A 6,000-nucleotide genomic window follows, 5' to 3' on the forward strand; every position below is an offset into this window, starting at 1 on the left:
GGACCGGTCTGGTGGTGCACTGGACCATGTACACAAAGAAGGCCGAGACTTGGATTCTACTAGCTGGCGCGTCAGACTGGTTCGGTGAGCACCGGTCCATCTATGCAGAGATGATGTAAAATTGTCACTTTGGAAGATGGCTACCCGGACCGGTCTGTTGTGCAATGGACCAAGCACTGTTCTAATGGTAGTTTTAGACTCCAACGGCTATCTTCGACGTGGTGCTGATGTGGTGGGGTCCGGTGCCCGACTGAACCAGTCACTGTGCCAACAACACATCAGAACAACTACCTGCTAAAGTAGTTTGAAAGAGGTCCGATGCATCACCAAACCAGTAATGTTAGAGGTTCGGTGTGACACAGAAATGTGCAGATTTCTTGACTCAAATCCAACATCTATGTGGGTGGTTGCAGGGGTGGATTTCCGACCGGGGCTGCCTGGGCTGCAGCCCCGGTCATGGCCCAATAACGAGAGGAATAGGCCCATCGCCCAGTGCCCCAGCCACCAGCCTAGTGCCTACCCTAACCAGCCGTCACCGTCCGTCGAGGAGCCACCCAGAGTCCCAGACCCAGACACGGTCACATTAAGGCACCCACCGGCCACCGCGGCATGCCGGCACCGCGCGTCCACGCCACTGCCTAGGCGCCCACGGCCCCACGCCCAACTCTCGGAGGCCAGAGCCCCGGAGCACCACCGACGGCTGCCGCACGCCCGCACCTCGCCTAGTCGCCTGGAGCGCCTAGAGGCTGGAGCCGCCGCCCGCCGAGGCCGAGCCGGACAGCCGGTCATCGAACGAGCAGAGCTGCGAAGGTGCGGAACCCAGAGGCCTAGAGCAGCAGACAGCCGAGCAGCCGTGAGCCCTTCTGCCCGAGCAGCCGTGAGACTTGTACGTGGCCTATCTTTGCTCGTTCGTGCAGCGCGCTTGGATTGCTAGAAACTACAAGGTGGTACCATCACCATCACCACCGTTCTCTGATTTGTTGAAGCGGTTCTCCTTTGTGGTGTCTTCCGGGAAATGAAAACTGAAACCTTTTCTATTCGTCGCCGTCTGTCCAGGGTCTGCAGGCCAGCGTGGTACAAGGAGAAGGTTTATCCAGAAAACAAGGTGTGTCTGACTAATCTGCTATCCCCCCTCATGTTCAGATTTTCCAAGGTTCATGGATACTTTGTCTTACATTTTTCTTTGCATGTATGATTCACCCTTTGTTTTGTTTCCCCATAGGTGCCTTCTCTAGAGCACGACAACCAGGTGAAAGGAGAGAGCTTGGATTTGGTTAAGTACATTGACAGCAACTTCGAATGTCCATCGTTGCTCCCCGAGGTAGTATGGATACTCAGTAGCCCCCCTCTTGGATCAATCCTGGATCCGCCACTGGGTGGTTGGGGCTATAAATACACCCTCAACCAGCACATTAAAGACACAAGAGCTACACAAAACATCCATGCATTGATTGCAACACCTCTCAAGCATTCAAAGCCACACAAGCGCCTCATTCGATCGATTTGAATTAGAGAGGACTTAGTGTCTTGTGCCATTGAGTTGTTGCAAGTTTTTGTACTCTTGTTCTTGAGTTTCATTCTCACTCCTCATTATCACATTTGTAAGGCTAGCAAGAGACATCAAATTGTATGATGATCCTTGTGGGGACTAAGTGACTTTCAAGGTTGAGAAGAACACTCAACCGGTCTAAGTGATCGTGAGAGGGAAAGGGTTGAAAGAGACTCATTCTTAGTGGACTCCTCAACACCTCCTCGGGAAACAAATTGCCTGTTGATGGGTATCTATAAACTAGGTACCCAAAAGTAGGCCCACGAGTCCTGATGGCCCACCTAACGACCAAGTCCCTGCTAAGCAACTCAGCGAGGCAGAGGTGCCGACCAGGTCTCTATCGAGCAACTCAGCGAGGCAGAGGTTCCGATCAGGTCTCTGTCAAGCAACTTAGCGAGGCAGAGGGGCCGACCAAGTCTTTGTCGAGCAACTTAGCAAGGCAGAGGTTTCGACCAGGTCTCTGTCAAGAACTCGGTGAGGTAGATGTTTCGACTAGGTCTCTGCCGAGAAACTCAACGAGGCGGAGGTGTTGGCCAAGTCTATGCTGAGCAACTTAATGAGGCGAAGGTCTCAACCAAGTCTCTTTGGAGCAACTCGGCGAGGTGAAGACTCCGACCAGGTTGTGATTCGACATGTGCCCATGGGCCCGCCTATCAGTCTCCGAATAATTATTCACATATGCTTGTGCCCGCCTAGGGTGAAAATGAGGAGAGTGTCGTTGATCCATGTTAGCCACGAAAGGCCCTATCGTCACCAAAATCTATCCAAATCAATGGCACGACACACCCAAGGGGGTGCCGGGAAGTCTCCATCGACGCGACGGTACACCACCGCGTAAGGTCTATGTTACCCATCTCTACCATGTGGGACTAGCCAACCCCGGTCATGGGAGACCTAAGCATCGGAGTCTCCATAGTAACCCGCATACCAGGAGGACGAAGCACTACACCATATCGAGTGTATGCTTACGCACGCCGGAGGATGATGCGGGGTCCGTGACGAAAGGCGGGGCCACACTAGGCTCGGCCCCAAGACGTGCCTTGACTCTGTCCCGTGGGACCCACCAAGCGCCACTATAGGGACCCCAGCATCAGGCTTGTTACAGGGACCCATATATAGAGTGGATAAGATGGAGTACTACACCCCCCTACCAGGTGAACGACAACGCAAGACCCCAAAGGTGGCTTCAGGAAGATTACGTTAGAAGGGCTACCGAAGGCAACAGATCACACCCTTGCCAATAGGAAACTCAAAGTCCTCTCTATAAGGTCCTACCCTTGAGCTATAAAAGGGCAGGACCTCCTCCTTCGTTCGATACACATGCACCAGCTGTAACACGTCCACCTGAGCAATACAACAATCATCACTATAATGGACTAGGGCGAAAGCCTAAACCAGTATAAACTCTCTATCTAGATCTTCTGCTTGAATCCCTTATCTAAATGCTTAGATTCACCATTTGGAGTGAGTTCACGCTAGCCTCCCCTCCCAAACACAAATTATATTGTCCCTCTGGTTTATGAAACCATGACACCTGTATTCTTGTGTTGATTTGTTTCTTCCTCGCCCCCTCTCTCTTGTTCTCTGGCTTATGCTTGATATCATATCAATTGAGTTGTTCCCAAAGTAATTCTGCATACAATAGAGCAACTCTATCAAGAAGAACATCTCTCCCTCACTCCAATTGTTCCTATTTTTGTTCTAACGCCTAACCGGGGTTGAAGTTTGTGACTTAAGAGATAAAATTTAGGTTTTGCCTATTCACCCCCTCTAGGCGACATTCATGTGGCCCTTACTCTTATCTACCAACCCACTCTCCACTCTCTACCCTAGGAATCACTTCACATATTGTTTGCCAACAGATTTTCGTTAGATAGATTCACTTCTACTAGAGAATCACTCAGAATCACTCTACTGAAGAATCATCTCTCAGAACTAGAGAATCATGGAGCAGAGCTCTACTAGCCAAACATCCCTAATAAGATGGCCTCGTCATTTCTCTTTATGGAGAGTGAAGGCTGGAGAGTCTTTTTTCATTTATGAGAAGCTAAGCTTAAATGAGCAATTATCCCCCGTGTTTCTTGCTCTGATTCCACTGCCTACATTTACCAAGTACGAGGGAGGAGCAATTTTGCAACCACAAAATGATTGGGTTGCTTTTCTTTGAACAACCATGTTAAGAAGAATTTGCAAGTTATTCTCGTTGTCCAAAAATGATCACTTGTTCAGTTATTCTCTCTCTTCCTTTTTTGTTGCATATTCTAACTAACAATATTACAATTATAATGTATCCAAATAAAAAAAGTATCAAATATCCAATATCCGGGAAAAATATCTAAATGACTAGGTGACCATCAGGTGATCGGTTCATTAAAAAGTATAGATACTATTTACATCATAAAAATATATTTAAGATGAGGTAATCTGACTTGTATAAATTTTTCATAAATTAAAGTCTACTAAACTTGAGTTGGTGGAGCATCCCTTGAGGAGCTCCGCCAAAATGGTAAATCCGACCTTCAGATTCACTCTCTTACTAAATGAATTCCATGGATCTAGACTGTTTTACTAATTTTTCATAAAGTGCAACTATTTTTGGTGATTCTAGAGTTGGTGGAGTTGTCCCAAATAGGCCATAAGTTTCAACTCTATACTATAGCAATTTTGGTAATGTAAATACTTGAATGTAATTACTCAAATATAAATGCTCAAAATGAAGTAAGGATTAGGAACACCTCAATGTTTTCCCAAGTTATCAGAGAGTTGACACTCCCTGTAAGTCTTTTGTTGAAGCACATGTGGAAGGGTGCACTCCCCTTGATCCACGCAAGAACCAAGTACTCTCTATGTGCTAGTTCTTTGCCTCTCCTGTGCAGTGAACTTCTCACAACCGTGTATACCTTTTGAGTTGGGTCATCCACAAGCTCTTCGGTTTGATCACCAAACTCCCGATCGATACCAAGCCATCTAGGTGGTGCTAGTAACGAAGAGTAACAAACATTAACTCTCACTTGACCTAACCAAGTCCAATTAGATTGTTTAGGATTGAAACTTAGCCATTGCGGTAGAGATAGCAACACTTAGACAAAACCTAGTTTTGCACATTCTAGATTAATTATTTGCATTGGTTTTGCTCTAGGGATTTATTTGTGGCCTATTTTAGAGAAAGTTTGAGAAGTCATAATTCAACCCCCCTCTTAGGCGTCACTGTTTCCTTCAATTGGTATCATAGCTAGGTTCGGCTCATTTGAAACGCTTTAGCTTCACTGCTAAAAGAGCTGACGCCTTTTAGAGAAAGGGGATGGATACCCATAGGCCACCACACTTCGTCGGCACTAACTTCCCATATTATAGTGATAGAATGACTTGTTACCTAGAGGTCGTTTATCTAGGTGTTTGGAAAGTCATCCGTGAAGGGATGAAACCACCCAAGAATCCCGAGAAACCCACCACGAGTGAGGAAAAAGAAATTCATTTAAATGCTAGAGCTAAAAATTGCTTGTATGAATCTCTTAGCATGGATATTTTTAATCAAGTTTTTACTTTAAAAACTACTAATGAGATTTGCCTAAAATTGCATGAGCTCCATGGCGGCACATCCAATGTCCGAGAGCAAAAACATTGCCTAGTTTTAAATGAGTATAATTCTTTTGCTATGAAGGATAATGAGCTTGTTAGATATATTGAAAGGGAAATAGAGTCAAACCTTTTCCTAAATGATTTTGGTGGTTGAATTTCCCAACATAAATAATTGGACTAACTAGTTTGCTCTAGATTATAAATTCTACAGGTGCTAAAGGTTCAACACAAACCAATAAAAAGGTCCAAGTTAGGGTTCAAAAAGAAAGGAGCAAAAGAAACCGAAGGCTGCCCTGGTCTGGCGCACCAGACTGTCTGGTGCACCAGGATGGATCAACTCCAACTCCTCACCTTCGGGTTTCTGAAAAAGCCACTCCGCTATAATTCACCGGACTGTCCGGTGTGCCAGCGGAGCAACGACTACAGCGCAACGGTCGACTCCAACGTAAACATGAAAAGCGCTACAGTGCGCGGACAGTTTGCGCAGAAGTCAGAGCAGCGCCAGAAGGCGCACCGGACAGTGAACAATAGCTGTCCGGTGCACCACCGGACTGTCCGGTGGCCCAGGCTGTCAGAGCTCCAACGGTCGAACCCTAACGGTTGGGTGACATGGCTGGTGCACCGGACAGTGTCCGGTGGCGCACCGGACTGTCCGGTGCGCCCATCGACAGCAGCCCAACCCCAACGGTTGGTTTGGTGGTTGGGGCTATAAATACCCCAACCACCACCACTTCAAGGCATCCAAGTTTTCAGCCATTGCATTCAATACAAGAGCTCTAGACTTCACTCCAATACACAAACAAGAGATCAAATCCTCTCCCAAGTCCAAGATCACTCCAAACAATTAGTGACTAGTGAGAGAGAGATATTTG

The sequence above is a fragment of the Zea mays genome, chromosome 10, assembly GCF_902167145.1.
Source record: "Zea mays cultivar B73 chromosome 10, Zm-B73-REFERENCE-NAM-5.0, whole genome shotgun sequence".
NCBI classification, from domain to species: Eukaryota; Viridiplantae; Streptophyta; class Magnoliopsida; order Poales; family Poaceae; genus Zea; species Zea mays.